A 21,955-nucleotide genomic window follows, 5' to 3' on the forward strand; every position below is an offset into this window, starting at 1 on the left:
TACTGGCCGGAATTCCTGGGTTTAGTCTGTTTCTTTCAATCAGCAGAAAATCTGCCTTCTGGAGACGGGACCTGGATTTCTGGTAAGTACAGCTTTGTTTTACAGCATGATAAATAGAGAAAAATAATAAATGTATATTGCAAACTTGCTTTATTTCACTTCTACTGTTGATTTACATTTTGAAAGTTATAACGACAGGGGCACTTTAAAGTGTAGCTGTCATTTAAATTTTTATTGCTGAAAGTACAAGCAATTTTAAGAAACTCTATAACAGGTTTTATTAGGCAAAAAAGCCTCTCTGTACTCAAAAAGAAAAAGCTGTTTTGCAGCCTCCCTCTTACTTTTCATCTGCTCATTATCAGGCAAAGCTGTCTTCATTAAAGATGAGCAAAGTGAAGATGGTTTGCTGAGTCCATTATAACCTATGGGGGGGATGAGTGAGCAGGAAGAGAAGACAAGCAGCTGTACAGTTTTGAGACTGTCTGGGCACATAAAACACTGCATTCACAGGTCAGAAAGGTCAGTGCTTATCTGGAAACTTGGTGAGGTAAGATTGCAGGATGTAGTGTTTTGCAGGGCTGCCTTATCTCCTCTCCGTGCTCACTCATGCCACTCGACCCCTCCCCTCTCCATAGGGCATAATGGACACAGAAATCTTGCTTCTTCTAAAGTGAGGATGGAGGCAGCAAACAGTTTTTTGAGTACAGAAGGGAACGCTTTTGCTTAATAAAACCTATTACAGTGTCTCAAAATAGCTTGAACTATTGATATTTATTGAATTCTGAAAAATGCTATTTAAAATGACAGTTACGCTTCAAGGGGTTTACCTACATGTGTAAAAGGACCCTAAGGGTATGTTCACACTTAGTAAAAGCGGCAGAATTCTGTGGCAAAGCCCCCGCCATAGAATCCCACCTGCCTCCGCTCAAAGAATTGACATGTCAACTCTTTGAATGGAGAGCAGAGGCCCATGCGGCATCTCATTGACACACTGAGGCAGTGGGGGTGGGGCAGTGGGGGCTCCGCTGTGAAATACCAACACTTTTACTCAGTGTGAACATACCCTAAGATGAAACTGTCTTCAAATAGAGCAGATATATATGACAGTGGCTCAAGCTATTTGATAAACTAATGGTCCCATTTTTTTACCTTTTATGCACAAATGTTAACTTTAAGGCTATATTTCCACAAGATAATTTTTAGGTAAAAATCGCCCGTTCTTTGATCACGACAGCCGTTAATAATGATCACGATCATTATTGACGGCCCTCATAAACAAACGGCCATTTAATGCCTACAAAATTCTATGAACATGGCCTTACACTGACCAACTATTAGTTGGCTTAAAGACCTCTAATGTCACTCATGCAGCCGGATACTCTTTTTAAACTCTGGCAATTACATAGTTCGCTTCTAAAGCGAGCGGTATACGGGACTGCCAGTAGCAACATTGCCTTGCATAGTTATAAAAGGGTATCCTGTCCCATAAACATAATAAAAAGTAACATTTAAACCAAGCCAAAATCTTCCTTCAGATTCCTGGCACACATTTGCAACATGGTATTACATCTTAAAGGGAACCATTCACCCCGTGGCCCCCGGCAGAAACTGTCATACAGTGACATAAAGGTCAATATACTTCCCGGTCCCGTCCCGGATCCCGTTGTTGACACAGAGAAATCGCTGATTCTTCTTCTCGCACCCATTATGGTAATGAGCTGAGATAAGTCCAACGTCCAAAGGAAACGACGGACGAGTCCAACTTATTCATGCGGTCCTCTTCTCGTCGCCGCCCATCCACGCCTCCTGGAACTTGATTGACGTCTTCAGTCTTCTGACGAATTCCCGCGCAGGCGCCGTTGCGAGGGCCTCGTCATCTCTTCTGCGCCTGCGCGGTAAACAGGATACGTGCTCGAGACAATCGGCGCACGCGCAGTAAACGGTGAGGCTGCGGAGCAGCTTCAATTATGAACTGTGCATGGGCCGAAAACGACTGTCACGGCGCCTGCGCGGGATCCGGCGAGAAGAAAGAAGACGAGGAGGAAGAAGACCCGGCGTCAATCAAGTGTCGAAGGCGGGGAGAAGGCTGGACTTCGGACCCGGCGGCGCTCATTACCATAATGGCCGCGAGAAGAAGAATCTGCGATTTCTCCGTGTCAACAACGGGATCCGGGACGGGACTGGGAGCGATGTGGTAAGTATATTGACCTTTATGTCACTGTATGTCAGTTTCTGCCGGGGCCACGGGGTGAATGGTTCCCTTTAAGCTGTGACGGGTTTTCTGTGACTCAGTTGGCAGATGTTGGAAAATGTATATAAAACTCATAATGAAGTCATGTAAGCCAGTGTTTTGGAGCTAATGACTCTGGTACATTTGCAATAGCAAAAATAGATAGATAGATAGATAGATAGATAGATAGATAGATAGATAAGAGATTGAAAGATCCATAGATAGATAGATAGATAGATAGATAGATAGATAGATAGATAGATAGGAGATAGATAGATAGATAGATAGATAGATAGATAGATAGATAGATAGGAAATTGATAGATAGATAGATAGATAGATAGATAGATAGATAGCAGATAGATAGATAGATAGATAGATAGCAGATAGATAGATAGATAGATAGATAGATAGATAGATAGATAGGAGATAGATAGATAGATAGATAGATAGGAAATTGATAGATAGATAGATAGATAGATAGATAGATAGATAGCAGATAGATAGATAGATAGATAGATAGATAGATAGATAGATAGGAGATAGATAGATAGATAGATAGGAGATAGATGATAGATAGATAGATAGATAGATAGATAGATAGATAGATAGATAGCAGATAGATAGATAGATAGATAGATAGATAGATAGATAGGAGATAGATAGATAGAGAGATAGATAGGTGATAGATAGATAGATAGATAGATAGATAGATAGATAGAGATAGATAGGTGATAGATAGATAGATAGATAGATAGATAGATAGATAGATGATAGATAGATAGATAGATAGATAGATAGATAGATAGATAGATAGATAGGTAATAGATGATAGATAGATAGATAGATAGATAGATAGATAGATAGATGATAGATAGATAGATAGATAGATAGATAGATAGATAGATAGATAGATAGTACAGTATATCCATGTCTCACATGCTTCGGTCTTTACACACATAGTAACCTGGTAACAGTAATCAGTAAACAGTAACTTGATGTATTGTTTAGGTGACTGATGTGTCCATGATAAGATGGGTCTCGATAAAGTCATCTCTCTCCTGGTTATAGGTGTAAAGTAAGCATTCTCCCTATAATATACATCTGCTTTTCACCTATATGCCTGTGCTATACGATAAACATGGGTAACAATGGGTTAACCGAGTCCTGGTTAGAAGTCATCATGAGCTGCTTTGTGTTTTTAATGGATTAACCAGGACAGTGTCTCTGTAGTCCCAAGGTTTGAAAATATATTGCAAGTCTATTACATCCTTTCCCCGGCTATAAATAAGATTTATACATAACCCATGGGGATTTTCCATTAAAAGTTCATAAATCAAGTTGTGCTTTTTCGTCCTTTCATCGGCAGTCATGCGAAGCCGGCAACTGGGAAAATAGTCTGAATTAAAAGAGGAGCAGGTGTAAAAAAAAAACAAAAAAAAAACGAATAAATAAATAACGGTAGAATATATATACTTCCTATAGGAAAATAAATGAGCGCCCTTCATGCTTTTTAATGTAGCCTAAAACTCCCTTTATAATCAGCCTGGAACTTATTTACTCCGGCAGAAATGCTGGGGAAAAATAGGGAAGAAACAGCAGCACAAGCAGAAAATCCATGACAACAACGCTGGTGAGTGTAATTGGGGAAGGAGACTGTGAAGAACTGAAATATGTTCCATACATTTCAGAAATATAGAAAAAGCTCTACTACTATCTTGTAATTTTCCATTAGACTATATGCTGAACTGTTCACTGTGCTTATTTATTGATGCGGAGAGAGACGGGCATTTTATTTGCTTACGGTTCTGGAAACATTTTCTCTACGAATATAATTCTTGTAGCAATAGTCCTGAGCTGAAAGTGTAATCTGCCACATTGAGTCTTATTCAGGCCCTTGGAGAATGTGCCAAGGAATCACTTCTAGTATTAAAGGAGAAGTCTGGTTGGGATGGATCCCGAACACGAACATAAAAAAAATATCGTTATTGGTTTGTATTTGTGTTCGCCGAACATTCATGAACAAATAACGAACAAACAGTAGAAGTGTACGTTTCAGTTTACACGTACAGATTATTGGGCGCAAAGCGTGAATTATGAAGTTGCAAGTTCGAATATGTTCGAAAAATATCGTTATTTGCATTCATTTGCGTAAACAGTTGGGTACAGATTGCGTATGTTTCGGTCTAGAGTTACACACGTGTACAGATTATCAGTTGCAAAACATAAATTACGCAGTTGCGTACGTGCGCAAGTTCGAATGTTAAAAAATTATCATTAAAACCACGAACACGAACAATTGGCGTCGTGTTCGTACGAATATACAAGCATTTACAAACATGTTTGCTCATCACTACTCTCTACACGACACAGGGCAGCATACCTGATTTAGGTACTGACCCCAGTAGGACAAAGCTACAGTTAAAGCCTATGTATGCTACTGTAACGCATGGCTATTCTGGGAAATCTCATACTGGGACCTTATACTACCCTAGCAGGATGGGTAGCCCGACACTATAGTATCTTCTCTTCTTCTCTTACACAGCTACCTTGGACAGGGCCCTCAAGACGCTCCGCTACTGCACTCTACTCTGGCTTCTAAAGTTTTCTACTACTACCTCTTGCCTGCACCTGCAGTTACCTAAGTGTTATTACTCTATTTCACCAGAGACGGATGTTTGGACACTGGTCTATCATTTTGCACCTGCCCCTACACACCAGGTTACACTTGGGCTATCCAAAACCTTGAATTCAGTGCCTGTTTGTCCAGGGGTGGGTTACAACACCGTTCCTGCCCACTGTGACAAGTGCCCAAGTGACCCTATAACCATACAGCTGTCACACCACCACATAGCTAGACATGAGATTTTTAAATAGAAGTAATTTAAAATAAATCTATGTAAACTTTCTGACACCCAATTTAAGCCTGTAGGGAGCACTCTAGAGGTCAACTTCAAAAATTGCTTTAAGTTCTTTAAGTGTAATAGAAAATAGACATTTTCTATTAAAGCATATTACAAAAATGTAATGGGTTTCTAATGATAAAGTGACTATAAACAACAGTGCCTAATACATAGGGGGTTAAACAGAAGGAATCGCAACTATCTCAGATTCGAGCCACTGGTGCTCAAAGGCAGCTGTTTATCATTGATGGCCCCCAGAGAGTGCATTGGCATATACATGTTCATTATCACATACATGCACAAGTACAAGTGCTCCCCGAGTACATGACGATGCAGGAAGGGGTTAATAGAAAGATTTTATCAGAACTGGCACAAAGTTCTAAGGAAATAACTACAGCCTTAAAACAATCTACTTCCTGAAAAGTTCCTCTAAACTACCTGGTGTCTATAGGTAACACCTTTCTATTTACTTTGCACCATATTCCCCCATGTCTCATCCGTTTGGATGCCTGACACAGTATTCTGCGCCTGCCCTCCGATACCACAGTGTTATTTCACTCTCTTGTCGACATGTCACCTCTCATTGCTTTCGACTACTTGATTTACTGCACTGTTGCTATTATGTGGCACGAACGAAGGGAATAAATAGTGTTATAGTCATACGCCTTCCAATATATGATGTCTAAGAAGCCGTAATATCTCTTCAGGTGTCTGTTACATAGTATAAAGTGTATGTGCTCTCATAAACCAAAACTTACGTGAGCAGCCAAGTTCTTTTCCTTCAAAGGCAATTGATTATCGACTTGCTTATATAATAAGCGGATACTTACAAGCTTCAGATGGAGAAAATCCGCTTAGGAGACTCCGAGCTTCCTTCCAGTCAGTGGACAGTCGATGGGGTGAGTCCTTCTTTGATATCCACACAAAGGCACAGATCCCCCCTAGTAGTGAGTAGGAATTAGAAATGTTTGCTGTAAACTGAAGACATTACTGAATATTCAAGAAAGCCCGGGACCAAATAGACAATGAAATCGGAATAAATGTATATAGTATGTAATAGATTGAAAGCCGGAGATGCAATAGCTGTCAGCCACCATGTGTCCTCTTATACTAAGCAGCAGGAGAAAAATGGCAGGTGACATGGTTGCTATAAGCCACTCTTATACTTTTCTGGCTTCACTGGGGCCCTTATTCATTTTGCCGCCTAGTTGAGAATTTAAAGTGACTCTGTACCCACAATCTGACCCCCCCCCCCCCCCAAACCACTTGTACCTTCGGATAGCTGCTTTTAATCCAAGATCTGTCCTGGGGTCCGTTCAGCAGGTGATGCAGTTATTGTCCTAAAAAACAAATTTTAAACTTGCAGCCCCGTGCCCAACAGGCGTGGCCTAGATTGTGTATGCATTAGGCTAGCACACCCTCTCTGTCCCTCCTCCCCACCCTCCTCATCATTAGGAATGCTCCAGGCAGATTGTCTCCTAAACCCCACCTGTGTCAGAATGGCACATGGGCTGGATCGTTAAAGGCACCTGTGCAATGTTCAGACAGGAGAAAACAGGAGGAGGGACAGAGAGGTTGTGCCAGCCTAATGCATACACAATCTAGGCCACACCTGTTGGGCATGGGGATGCAAGTTTAAAAGTTGTTTTTTAGGACAATAATTGCATCACCTGGACCCCAGGACAGATCTTGGCTTAAAAGCAGCTATAGGTACAAATGGTTTGGGAGGGACAGATTGTGGATACAGAGTCTCTTTAATTTGCCAGTGATGTGTGCATCCCCCCCCCCCAAAAAAAAACAAAAAACTTGCTACCCCAAAAGGCCACTAGGGTGGAGATTTATCAAACTGGTGTAAAGTAGAACTGTCTCAGTTGCCCCTAGCAACCAATCAGATTCCACCTTTTGTTTTTCTCAGATGCTTTAGAAATTGAAAGGTGTAATCTGATTGGTTGCTAGGGGCAACTGAGACAGTTCTACTTTAACCAAGTTTGATAAAAGGTGTCTTACCTGAAATCTGCTATCTACTGCTTGCTGTTGGGCTTAGTCAGTCTCTAACAACAGAGAGACCAAGACAAAACACAGGAAGAAGAGGTGAAGCTTAATAAGCACTGTGTGCAGGGTCATGGGAGAGAACCAGAGCTGTACCTGCAATCTGGGAGCCCTTCTGCCTCCTCTAGAGGATCAATTCTTTGAATATAAGGTAAATTAAGGCTTCCTTCTCATCTCTGATCACCCATAAAGTTCTGGTCAGCAATGCCTTGTGTAAATATCGGTGTACCTACTACTGTATGTATATTGTGTTGGGGACCTGCTGATGTAATACATTTTTATGATATAAATAACCTCCCCTTGAAAACAGAGAATTACATAATAGAATATAAAAGATTCTTTAGAACTACATTATGGTTAGTACTAATAGACATAATAATGGTGGAAAGTTGCTATTTAGTCAATGCCACGTTGTTGGGAAACTTTAAGACCATTCTGGCACATAAAATCAGTGGTGTCTTAGTGGACTGACACGCCCTATTGACAAGAAGGAATGGTAACGCCCAGTTGTCAATTTATTAATACATTTCCATGAAGAATACCAGAGGAACACCATAATGAAAAGTTCTAATTACTATTTCATGGGAGATTCAACTATTTGCTAGAAACATATCGGGAACAGGCAGATCTTTGTTGAAGCGGTCAGGTTTAGCGATGTTTATATGTTTAACCAATCAGGTGCCTCCTCTCTGCACACCACTACCCTCTCTCACTCACACTTCCTGGGCAGTTTAGTCTAGTTCCCAACAGGTAAGAGATTCTTCAAGTCAGGACAGTCACCCCCTAAGGAAAGGAAGAGGGACTGATCCCCAGTAAAGCAAAAGTGCACAAAGCTGAAGCTGACACTATGCTCCATTACGTGGGAAACCTTTCACTACTTAGCTCCACCCAGAGATAGAGACCTGGGACTTGTACTACCCATCAGGGCACTCACCGAGACTGTGTAGACAGAGGCTGATCAGATATCCAACACATATCTAAATGTGAGTATGAGGATTCTTTCACCAAGTACCCTATCTTCAACACACATCCAGGCAGAGTACGGTTACTACTTAGACAAGGGCTCCTATCTGGCCCCTACACTACCCTCGCAAACAAATTCTTTCTTCTGCTTACTTCTACTTCAAGAGTCTGTTTAAAGAGTATTATTATATTTCTGCACTAGTGAGCAGTATTGTATCTCTATTTTATATAGCACTGAAGAAACATCTGTTTAAGTTGGAACTCTGTCATCTCTTCCACCTATACCTGCACCTCACACCAGTTCTACCAAGGTCCAGTTCCTGTGTGTTCGGGGGTGGGTATTACCATTCCTAGCCACCGTGACAAATTGCCCCCCAAAACACCAGAGCCCACCAGCATCCAGCGCCCTGGGCCACGGCATAAGCTCCTCATGTACAATTTGTCATTTATATTACTGGTGTCTTTCCATGTAGATGAGGAATCTCTGAACCCCTGTAGGCACTAGGGATGAGTGTAATTGCTCTGACCAGGGCACAACTGTATAAATGTAGGTTCTATAGGTTTCGCTCCAGACTATAGACGTTGTAGACTTCACATACCAGTATTTCATTTTCGGATTACATTACATTAAATATATAAGTTTGCAGTGTCCCATGTCTGTGAAGGGGGTAGGGCCGACTAACTCTGTTTATGTAAAAGCTTCCAGGCAGCATCCGTGACTCCCATACCAGACACGGAGAAGGTTGAAGAGCCCGAGAAAGAATTATAGATTTTTCTGGTGGGCACTGGCCAGATAAGAAACTTAATTCATTTTATTTGGGACTTCAGGCTTGCAATACATTTTAATGCGATCTTTTTTTTTTTTTTTTTTAGATTTGCTTTTAAACATTATCTTTGGATTATTTCCATACAGTTTTGCTGATTCTATATTTCAGAGTATGGGAGGTGAGTTACCATTTATTTCATTTTATATGCTAAACCTTACGGTTGGTCGCCCCCAAGTAGATTCTGATACAATTAAAGGGGTACTCCAGGGAAGAAAACCTTTTTAAATAATCCAGTATCAGCTGCTGTATGCCCTGCAGGAAGTGATGTATTCTTTGCAGTCTGACACAGTGCCCTCTGCTGCCACCTCTGTCCATGTCAGGAACTGTCCCGAGCAGTAGCAAATCCCCATAGAAAACCTCTCCTGCTCTGACAGAGGTGGCAGTAGAGAAAGGTGTGTCAGACTGGAAACAATAAACCACTTCCTGCGGGACATACAGCAGCTGATAAGTAGTGGAAGGCTCCAGTTTTTTAAATAATAGTAATTTTTAAAGTTTATATAACTTATTATTATATAACTCTGGAACAGCCTATTTGTCCCATAGGCTTCCATACAAAAATGTTTGTTATTAAGTATGTGTTCCTATCAGTGTATACATTTGTACTTGTGATTACTTTAATAAAAACAAAAGATGAAAAGAATAAATTTAAAAACACATGACAACCACGTGAGTATACCTGCGCAGCCATCAGAACCCGTTACATGTCGCTGTCATGATTTGACAGCAGCATTAAATGGATAAGGCTGGGTTTACACTATGTTTTTGCAATCCTTTTTTTTTAAACGTTTTAATCCGTTTTTCTGTTGAATCCCATTATTAAAAAAACGATTTTTTTAACTGACACAATAATAAGGTCAACTACGTTCTTGTGTACGTTGAAAAAACTGATCCGTTTTGATCCAGTTTTTTTATAATCGAATTCAATGAAAACATACATGCATCTGTTTTTTCCATCCATTTTTCTGCAAAAATAATGGATGAAAAAAACGGATTGCAAAAACGTAGTGTGAACACAGCCGTTAACTACCCGGAGTGGAGGATTTTCCACTCTGGGTAGTTACAGGGGGAGATCAGCTGTCATACTGATGTACAGTATGTATGTATGTATAGGAATAAAGCCCATTAGTGACCACCGTGAAAAGTCGTATTGTCGGTCACTAAAAGGTTAAGTTCTATTCACTTAAATGGAACTAAGTTGCAAAACCCCACCCACACTCTGTTTCTGGAAGAAAGTGGCCATGTTTTTCTAACGCTGGATAACTCAGCTCAGACAAGAAGGCTATCCCCATAACAATGGCGGATCAGCCAAGTAGGTAGGGTCAGTGGAGTAGGGAGAGCAGGATTCCACTGATCCATAACCTGATGTGAAAGACACAGATTGTAAAGAAGAACATGTTACTGCATCTGTGACCTTGGTCATAAAAATGAATATATTTTATGCTGCATACTGCCTATACTATATACTTATATTGCCATATGCAGTGCTAATGTGTTCCTCTTTTCTTTTTAATTCTAGCCAAGTGAATGGTAGGCTCTTTTCCTGCCCCCAGCACCTGCACAGTCAGATTACTTACCGTATCTCACCTTTTATTGTCAGACTGTTTGCAATTAAAGGTGTGAATACAAGCGTCTGCTTTTGTGCTGTCTGCCATGGGATGGGATATATATATATATATATATATATATATATATATATATATATATATATACACTATGTATGTATATAATGTGACTATACCGTGATGGAACATTTCATGCAATTTACAGTATATAGAAATGTACAAGATGAAAATAAAACCTCAAAACTAAAACTTCAATGTTGTTTATCTCCTCGGCTGTGCAGGTGCCATAGAAACATTCCCAGTGCAGCTTCTTCTGCTCGGAAATTGGATGAATTAAATGTTACTATGGGAGCGTCAGACGTGTTATTATCAAGGTTGACAGCCTCGCTTTCAATTTTTTTTTTTACTAGCACCTGGTCCAAAAACAATGGGCAGCCCTAAATTTTTACGAACGTATAAATAAAAGTACTCATTAAGAATTTTGTTATATATATAATACTAGCACTAACAACTTTTACGGCTGGTTTGGAGGGGGCTGTTTGCAGTTTAACATGCATATGGTACATTGTTTTTTTCCTGCAATTACCTAAAACTATTAGCATTATGCTACAAAAACAAGGGTTTATCTGCCAGGAAAGCTGCAGAGAAAGTGACTATGTACAGTGCTTAGAGTTATAGTAATAAGAGACATTAGAGACATAATACTAATATGCCTAAGGGCTCTATTACATGGAACGATAATCGGTCGAATCGGCCCTATCCGGCCGATTATCTCTCCATGTAATAAACGCAATGATCAGCCGATGACACCGATCATCGGCTGATTGTTGATATAGGTTTGGACCTATAATTGTCAGCCGCCGACCATGCATTGCTATGTGTAATAGCAGTGTGCGGCCAACGGCTGACGATTTCCAAACTGTATACATTACCTATCCAGGCTGCAGGGCTCCTCCTGCGCTCTGCTTTCACCTCTGATAGTCCTGTCTGAGCTGACAGGCCGCTCAGCCAATCACAGGCCGGGACCACCTAGGCCAGTGATTGGGGATTTTCTACTGCTCTGGACAGTTCCTGACATGGACAGAGGAGGCAGCAGAGAACATTGTGTCAGACTGGAAAGAATACACCACTTCCTGCAGGACATACAGCAGCTGATACACAGCATGGATAGGTAATGTATGGAGTTTAAGCAAGGGCTGCAAGGACATCAGTAACAATGTCCATGTAGCCCTTGTTAAACGATTATTGTGTTGGGTAATAGGCACAAAAAACTGTTATTATCGGGCCCCATCGGCCCGTGTAATAGGACCCTAAGGGGCCCGTGTAATAGGACCCTAATAGGACCGACTAAGGCCAGATCATTTTAGTAAACAAGCTCCAATCTGCTAGATCTATTACGGCCCGATATTCAGGCAGTAAGGGCTGCATGGACATCATTAGCAATGTCCATGCAGCCCTTGACCAAACACCTGATACCTTACCTCGCCCCGATCCTGGTCTTCTCTCCTGTGCTCCACAGCCTCCTGGCCAATTATCACTCTGTGTAAGCAACGCAAAACAAGGCTACATGATTCCGCCATATATTGCTCACATGATACCGACATTAGACAGCTATATAATGGTATATGGAAAATAGTGTCAAACACTGCTCATGCAATACAGTGGCACTGTCCCCAAATAATACATTTCAAAATATAACCGCCATCTAGTGGTCACATAATTATGCCGTACAGTGGACATAATATCTTACATAAATAAAGCCTCCTAACACCTGAAATTTTTTACCTATATTTTAGCATCATATAGTAAAGAAAATAAAGTGTCAAAAAATGCCCAAAGTATTGACATAGGGGTCTACATAAGTTAGAAAATTATAATTATAGCACATGGTCTTGCAGTTTGCAAATGTTACCATACAGCTCCTAGCTGGAGTGTAAAATTATAGACATAGTAGCATAATCTCTAATGGCAAACTATGCGTATATATGTGGTATGAGATCACAGTAAGTGCTGCATGTGCAGAGGGGTTAAACTTGGTAAGTGTTGTAAAACTTAATGGTATACTCCAGCAAAAATCTTTTTCTTTTAAATCAACTGGTTTCAGAAAGTTATGCAGATTTGTAATTCACTTCTATTTAAAAATCTCAAGTCTTCCAGTACTTATCAGCTGCTGTATGTCCTGCAGGAAGTGGTGTATTCTTTCCAGTCTGACACAATGTTCTCTGCTGCCTCCTCTGTCCATGTCAGGAACTGTCCAGAGCAGTAGAAAATCCCCATAGAAAACCTCTCCTGCTCTGGACTGTTCCTGACATGGATAGAGATGGCAGCAGAGAGCACTGCGTCAGACTGAAAAGAATACACCTCTTCCTACAGATGACCATGAGAGTGACCCAGTGGCCTAAGGCAGTAACAATGACTGCTGCACAGTACCACACAAGTGGAGATATATTAACACTACCTATGGAAATATCCCTTTAAGACTGGCATGTGACTGCTTCGGACAGTTCCTGACATGGACAGAGGTGGCAGCAGATAGCACTGTGTCAGACTGAAAATAAAACACCACTTCCTGCAGCACATACAGCAGCTGATAAGTATAGGATGATTTAAGATTTTTAAATAGAGGTAAGTTACAAATCTATATAACATCCCGAAACCAGTTGATTTGAAAGAAAAATATTTTCGCCGGAGTAACCCTTTAAACGCAGCACTGCATGCTAACCTGGTTGATAAACCTTGTTATTCAAGCGAAACGAATCTCCACACACCCAACAGGAACAAAAGCTTTAATGCGTCGCATTTCCTTAGGCATATTACAATAAGGTTCAGAGCTACATATTATAATAAACATAAAATTGATGATGCAATGAATTTTGTACAACCCCTTCCCGGTCATCAATTATGTGTTTATTGTAAAATGTAGCTCTGTGCCTTATTTTAATACACCTGAGGAAAGGAACGGCGCAGTTCCTGAAACGCGTCATGTTAAAGTTTTTGTTCCTGTTATAAATGCGGAGGGGTGTCGGCTGATTCCCCTAAATAATGAGGTTCATTAACCAGATCCATTAAGGTCTCAGCACGAAGGAAACCACCAATCTCCTACTCCTTTCTTACGGCAAACAATACCATACAATACCTACAGTATATAAGCATGAGTCATAGTACTCAGAGAATGATCAAATGTCGTGTCCACATAACAGCGTCAATTAAATAAGTTGCCTTCTTTATTCTTTTTACCTTAGAGAAGAAGAAATAGGGATACTACTAAAGCTGGCTATGCGTATGAGATACAAACACGTTGGTTCAGGTCATAGCTATTACTCACAGCTTCTCTAGAAGCACACATGCCCTATACTTCTTTCATGGAGATCTGCCATTAAAGCACTGTCAGGAGAAGAAAAACATCAATAGGAAAAGCAAAAAGGTGAAGAAAAAGCAGAAAAGGTAAAATGAGAACAGGAAGCATAAGAAAAAAACTGTGGAGCAGAAAAAGGCAGAAAGGGAGGGTTATGAAGAAGGATAAGGAGTAGAGGTGAGTGAACTGAATTTTACAAACTGAGATTCGATACAAACTTAAAAAGTTCGGTTTATTACCTGTTCATAACCAGTTTGTAAAGATGGCAGCTACACAATTCAATACACATTCAAAACAAAAAAAGAGCTTTTGCTTTCTTTTCTGCAATCCCCCCCAGTGCCCCCCTACTGGTCTACGGTGTCCCCTGCCAGCTTTTTTGTGTAAATTTACTTAACAGCACATGTTTTTGTTCCAATGTTGCTGTTGGCAGTGCAAAACCACAACATTGAAACAAAAACATGCTATAATATTTAAATATACACAAAACAAGCTGGCGGGGTAGAAAGCAATAGATACAATACCAATGTATGCCAATTGCTTTCTACCCCGTTAGCTTCTTTTGTGTATATTCACTTATGACAACATATTTTTCATTCCAATGTTGCTGTTTTTCATTTCCAACAGCAACATTGGAACAAAAACATGCTGTGACAACTAAAAATATACACAAAAGAAGCTGGAGGGGTAGAAAGCAATCTGCATACATGGTCAGGGCTATACAAGGCTAGCATACAAAGAACTAACTGTATACACCTGCTTAATCCCCTAAAATAATATAAATTATATTATTTTAGGGGATCAAGCAAAGTCCATGTTAGTCCAAACTGAACCCGAACTTTGCTTTAAAGTTTAGCAAACCCACCGAACCAAATTTTTGAAAAATTCGCTCATCTCTATTGAGGAAGAAGAAGATGAAAGTGTAACAAAGATGTTGAAAGGAAGAGATAGAGATTATAAAGGAGATGATGAAGAATGAAACGGAGCAGAAGAACAAGGAAAGTTGGAGAAAAAGATATTTGCGAAGAAGACTTCTAGGCTGCTTCCAGGCTGGATTCTCTTGGCCTTCCCTCTATCTCTAGCTGTACGAATTCCCTTTAGCATGCTGCTTTATGTGTTTCTGGAGTCTAGAGAGACGATTTGCTTCTGGCCACATGTACTTTGTATGTTCAATATTGAAATAGTAACATTTATTGGAATAGTGGTTAACCGAGGCGGCAGAAGGAATAATAATGTAAAATAAACATAACCATAGAAATTCATGAAAGTTTAGCTGTAATTATTTTATGAAGTGAAGAGAGACTGTGTACTCCTGGGTCAGCTTGGGGCCCATGTATTAAGAATAACATCCACAGTATAGGAGCCGTCCTTCATTATGAGATCTTCTCCAAATTTCTGGTATACACTATCTGTGCTGCTCTCGGGGACCAGTCTGACAATATGTGTTACATGTTTATAATGTTTAAAGGCTTCACTTCCTGGATAACATGGTGATGTCACTTCCTGGATAACATGGTGATGTCACTTCCTGGATAAAATGGTGATGTCACTTCCTGGATAACATGTCACTTCCTGGATAACATGTCACTTCCTGGATAGCCTGTGACTGCTGGAGAGGATGATGGCAGAGGGATGCTCAGTGTCCCTCAAGTGCCCTGCCTCCCTCAGTGTCCCTCTGCCATCATCCTCTCCAGCAGCCACAGCCCGCACAGCTCTGGGAGTCGGGTTGTGACATCACCATGTTATCCAGGAAGTGACATCACCATGTTATCCAGGAAGTGACATCACCATGTTATCCAATATAATACTTTAATAAAAAAATTTGCCAGACTTCTCTTTTAGGGTACAAACCCACTTGACGTATTTGCTGCGTGAATCAGTCTTAAAAATAAGCAGGCAAAACGCAGGTTGGCTTTATAAGATTGTTCTGCATTAAAATACGCAATTGCGTATTTTTGAAGCGTGAAGCTTGTTGTTAGCAAAGCATCAGTTGTTAACAACCTGTGCGAAAAACGCATGTAGCTTCACGCTTCAAAAATACGCAATTGCGTATTTTAATGCAGAACAATCGTATAAAGCCAACCTGCGTTTTGCCTGCTTATTTTTAAGACTGATTCACGCAGCAAATACGTCAAGTGGGTTTGTACCCTAAAAGGGAACCTGTCAGCAGGAGAAACATTATAAACATGTAACACATTTTGTCAGACTGGTCCCCGAAAGCAGCACAGAAAGTGTATACCAGAAATTTGGAGAAGATATCATAATGAAGGACGGCTCCTATAATGTGAATGCTATTCTTAATACATGGGCCCCAAACTGCCCCTGAAGTATAACTTTTTTTGGGGGGAGGGGGGGGGCAATACAATACTGTAATAAAAATTTTCGCTGGACTTCTCCTTTAAGGTTCCATGTACAGATCTGTGTTAGAGACTATGGGGGAGATTTATCAAACTAGTGTAAAGTAGAATTGTCTTAGTTGCCCCTAGCAACCAATCAGATTCCACCTTTCTTTTTTCCAAGAATCTGTGAGGAATGAAAAGTGGAATCTGATTGTTGCTATGGGCAACTAAGCCAGTTCTACTTTACACCAGTTTAAAAAATCTCCCCTTATGTGCTTCATGTACCTCTTTATGTCTTGCTTTGGAATGATGGCTTTTTTTTTTCACCATGGGTCGTTATGGAGGATACAAACAGCAACACAAAGGGAAATTTATACAGTACATGTCAGTATTTACATGACAGTCTGACAGTGCTCTCTGCTGCCACCTCTGTCCATGTTAGGAACTGTCTAGAGCAGGAGAGGTTTTCTATGGGGACAGTTCCTGACATGGACAGAGGTGTCAGCAGAGAGCATTGTGTTAGACTGGAAAGAATACACCACTTCCTGCAGGAAATACAGCAGCTGATAAGTACCAGAAGAATTGAGAAGTTATTTACAATTTTCTATATCTTTTTTGGCACCAGTTGACTTAAAAACATTTTTTTTTCCTCCAGAATACCCCTTTTAAAAAAAAATAAATAGTCATTAAAATCGGAATAAGATAGAAATACTAGTAACACTCAGAATACAGCATTTTTACTTAACTCTAATACAAAGATGAAGAAACAACCAGAGCAGCCCAACCATCACACGGCTTAACGTGTCACAAAGTTCTTATCCCAAGATAGCCCGGCTCTCCAACCAAACTCACCGCGACTACTGACCTCACTACGGGGCACCCCGCTGTGACAACAGATGTTGTGCAAGGTTCCAGGCGCTGACAGAGCAGTCGGAGAGGTTGCATTCTGGGAGGTTGGTTCGTCCTTTCTGATATACCAAAAAAAAAAGTTCTTCATTTCATTACAATTTGCTAACCAAGCATGTTCTTCAATTTTATGATTTGTTTTATTTTAGCCATGCCTGGGTAACCCGACCTTGCACCTCTAGGTGACATAGACGTGCTTAGAGAATTTCAAATGTGGGACCTGCATTGCATATGTATCAGCTTGTTCTCTCCTATTAAGAGTCCCTGCCATATATTGCACTGAAATAAAGACATAAGTATTAATCAGATAGGTCGGACTATTGGGAATACTATAAACAGTGTATATTTGTGGAGTTATTTATATAGTGTATCGCACTGCCTAAACATATGGTTTCCTACAATATATAGGTCATTACCATGCGGAAACTGAGGAGTTAATAGTAGACTTGGTCTGTTCTTAGGTGTCTGCTTCAATATATACACATGCGCACCGCGTAAATTATCAAGGTACAGCAGTCTGGATCAGGCATAACACAAGATATTGATTAGATTTTTTTTTTTTTTTAATAATGAGAACCATAATTTTACTGGCAGAATACTGATCTGCCCTTGACAACATAATTAACCTGGAGATGTTGAGCCGCTGAGAGTATAATTATCACCGCTAAAATATGAAAATGTTATAGAATATAATGGAGACGTTGAGAGTTGTAACCGCAGTCGATATAGTAATAATAAGGGTGTGATAGCTTGACAGAATGGTTTCAAGTTTTGCATAAAACTGAGTTTCTTTCAATCTGCAATAAATTAGAGTTATGTCGATGCCTTCAGCGTGAGACGTCAGGACTGATCTCGCTGCGTGACCAGGGGAAGGCCGAGCAAGGAGAAACGGGGCTAAATGAATGACCACTGATAATACTGCTATGGCAACGGGGTGTCATAGAAGAATATAACCCAGAGTTAAAGGTTATGTCCACCTTTTTTATTATTTTGTATTAGAAGATCTGCCCCTATACTTTTTCCTTTTTTTATTATCTTAGATACTGCATATGTTTATCCCAGGCAGCTTTACATTCAGACATTGTAGATTTAGCTACCACATCTGCTGGAAGTTTGTTCCAACCATCTACTACTTTTTAACATTTTCTCATGTTGCTTCTGATGTTTCCCTCAACTAATCTCAGATTATGTAACCTTGTTCCTGAGTTCCTTATTTTATTAACACTTCTCCCTCCTGAACTTTATTTAGTCCTCTAACATATTGAAAGGTTTCAATCATGTCCCCCCTTTCCCTTTTTTTCTCCAGACTATACAGATTTATATCCTTAAGCCTTTCCTGACCGTCCACTATTTTTGTACCCATAAAATTGTCTTTGGACCGGTTCTATTTTATCAATATCTTTTTATAGGTCTCCAGAACTGGACACAGTATTCCAGATGTGGCCTCACCAGAGCTCTATACAGCGGGATCACAATCTCCCTCTTCCTACTGGTTATACCTCTAGCTATACAGCCCGGCATACGATTTGCTTTCCCCACCGCCTGGTTGCACTGGTGACTCATTTTTAGGCCAGGTTCACACTACGTAAAAAACGAGGCCATATTTCATAACAACGGCCGTAATTGAGCTAACAACAAGGAGGTTAAGTACCTGCGGAGGGGGGGGGGGGCTTTTACTGAATTGGTGAGTGGGGTTAAATGCCTGCTTGGAGCATCTACTTTATTGGGGAGGCGGGTTAAGTACCTTCTGGAGGGCATTTACTGAATTGGGGAGTGGGGTTAAATGCCTGCTGGGGGCATATACTTAATTGGGGAGGGTAAATACCTGCTGGGGGAAGCTACTTAATTAAGAAGGGGGGTTAAATGCCTGCTGGGGGCATTTACTTAATTGGGGACGGGGGTTGGTACCTACAGGGGGGGCATTTACTGAATTGGGGAGTGGGGTTGAATTCCTGCTGTGGGGCATCTACTTAATTGGGGAGGCGGGTTAAATACCTGCTGGGGGCATCTACTTATACTGCGTTTCGCCCAATCAAACGATTAACAATGTCGAAGTAACAACGTGTTTTTAAAATAACTATCAGCATTTAGCCGATTATCGCTCGAATGCGATCATTATCATGACAATTTAAACGTTAATCGTTTCCTGTAAACGCACCATAAATTGTGGAATTATTTAATTAACGGGGCATCTAGTTATTGGAGGATACCTACAGTACCTACAGGGGCATCTACTTATTGAAGCATAACTACCTACAGGGGCATCTACTTATTTGAGCATAACTACCTATAGGGGCATCTACTTATTGGAGGATAACTTCCTACAGGGGCATCTACTTTTTGGAGGATAACTACCTACAGGGGCATCTACTTATTGGAGGATAACTACCTACAGGGGCATCTACTTATTGGAGGATAACTACCTACAGGGGCATCTACTTATTGGAGGATAACTTCCTACAGGGGCATCTACTTATTGGAGGATAACTTCCTACAGGGGCATCTACTTAACTGGGAAGGGAAGGGGGGGGAGGAGCTGTTTACCCCAAACTTTCTAAACCCCAAACCCCATACTCGTAATAACACATTAAATGAAACCTCAATATCCGCAATGGTCTATAACAGACAGAAATCTTGTATGCCTTACCTGTGCATCAGACTACGTGAAATTTTGCAGCGCAGAACCATAAAACTACAACTTCTGCTCCTCAAATCAATTCCCATTTTGTTTATAAGGATTTTTCTATATACCGTACATTTCCGCGCAGTTCACATCGATTTCTTTTGAAAGCTTACATTGTAGAATAGCGTGTGTCTGTAAGCATCAGGTTATCGGATGATTCCATGTCCTGTTCTAGGCGGTGAAAACATTCCTCTCCAACAGAGCTTGCAATCTAAAGGCCGACAGACTCCACCTGCTAGTTGTTATACAAGTAGTCCTCGTCCAACCGACTTGTAATTAATGAGTCCTCGGCTCCTACAACTACATGATTAATGCGGGAAGTAGGAACTTTCAGCTCAGCAGCTAATAGAAAATGACTGGCTCTCTGGTGCTGGTGTTCTCCAGGTACCTCCGAGTAATGAAAGGTTGATGTAGGCAAAAAGCAGGATTCCTCATCCCATTAATTACACCTGCCCGGAGTGGAGGATTTATAATTAAACACTGTTTACTCCCTTTACTTTTGGAAAAAGTAAATTAAAGGTAATTATGAATCTCCTCCGCTCTGTGCTGGGATTTGTTAGACAGCTGTGGTAGCAGGGTTGATGGAGAGGCGAGGGCTCGCGCTACTTACTCATAGTCTTACTGATGCAATGTTAATAGGAAACTTTTTAATATCCTAATATGCTTTTACAATCCTCCAATGGCCGCTACTCAATCAGGACGTAGAAACAAGATGTTGCCTGCTGCGACGTGATGGTTGCTTGGTAGGATGATGTAGTGGAGGAAGTCTATTTGCAATGGGAGATGCATGGTGAGGTTCAGAAGTGTTTATGTTGCCTTATTGAAATATCTGGCTATAGTTTGTGGCATGAGGGGGCATAGAAGTTCACGTCAAAGCTAAATTTATGTGTTGAGATACGATTCCCAAGTTAGGCGGCTCTACTATCACTCTAGATCACAGGTGTCAAACTTCGTCTCTCCAGCTGTTGCAGAACTACAATTCCCATCATGCCTGGAGAGCTAAAGCAGGACATGATGGGAATTGTAATTTTGCAGCTTCTGGACGGTCACAACGAGATTGACACCTGTGCGGTAGATAATCCACCTACCCATGGTACAGATGATGGGGCATTTATGAGATTGTCAAACAGATGAACATTAAAGGGATTGTCCAGCAACAACAATTATTTCCTTTTAATAGGATAGACCAGGGATGGGGAACCTTCGGCCCCCCCAGCTGTTTCAAAACTACTATTCCCATCAAACCTAGACAGCCAAAGATGGGAATTGTAGTTTTGCAACAGCTGGAGGGCCTATGGCTCCCCATCCCAGGGATAGAGCAACAGTAGCTAATCGGTGAGGATCCAACTATCGGAATCCCACCTGATCATGAGAGCAGGGGTAGAAAGTTCAGTAGAATGAATGGAACATTACACGTATAAATGGTCAGCGCCCTGTTCACTCTCTATGGGACTTCCAAATATTTTTAAAAAATCATATAAGCTCAGCAATGCAGTGAGCAACCTCCTCTTTATTAAGTGATCAATAAGAACAACGGGGAGTCGGTTTTGATGTTTACTCGGTTGTTCTTATGGATCACTAAATAAAGGGCCTCTTGCATAATGTTGTACGCACTCTGCCGGGATGTGGTGAAGTGTTTCTGTAGTGCTGAAGATATCCATGTACTCACGCATGGATGAGTCACCTAACCGCCTTTTGCCCCCACAGTGTCGGGTTTCCGTCCTACTGGGGTAGTACGAGTCCCAGGTGCCTGCCCTGGGTATAGCTGGCTTGCAGAATTCTTCCTACTAAGCTGAGTGTTAGTCAGTAGAGAGCGGCTTTCTGGCACTGTGCTCTACTGCAGGTTTAGTCTTAAAGTGTCTGTTCCTTTCTGTATGGTGGTTGATTGTCCTGTGTTGTGAAGTAAATTTTCGGCGTAGGCAACGGGTGAGACTCCCTTGTCTCTGGCTTCCCGGGGGATTAGTCTAGTTACCGATAGTGGTTGGGTACTATTATTCCCCCTACTGTTGTCTCCAGTTTGGGTGGGGTTTTGAAACTCAGTTCCATTGAAGTAAATGGAGCTTAATTGCAAACTGCACCTGAACTGGAGACAACAGTAGGGGGAAAAGTGGCCATGTTTTTGTAGTGCTGGATAACCCCTTT

The 21,955-nt window shown here is 40.9% G+C and overlaps 1 long non-coding RNA gene across 2 annotated transcripts in view; it reads right to left on the reverse strand.

Moving 5' to 3' along the window:
* Positions 1 to 21,955, reverse strand: part of LOC138783398 (uncharacterized) — a 172,122-nt gene that overhangs the window by 86,200 nt on the left and 63,967 nt on the right. For both annotated transcript variants that reach the window (XR_011361683.1, XR_011361691.1), the window contains exon 2: positions 5,963 to 6,073. This is a non-coding gene — a long non-coding RNA (uncharacterized lncRNA). The remainder of the gene's footprint in view (positions 1 to 5,962; positions 6,074 to 21,955) is intronic.

Source organism: Dendropsophus ebraccatus, chromosome 1 (assembly GCF_027789765.1).
Source record: "Dendropsophus ebraccatus isolate aDenEbr1 chromosome 1, aDenEbr1.pat, whole genome shotgun sequence".
Taxonomy (NCBI): domain Eukaryota; kingdom Metazoa; phylum Chordata; class Amphibia; order Anura; family Hylidae; genus Dendropsophus; species Dendropsophus ebraccatus.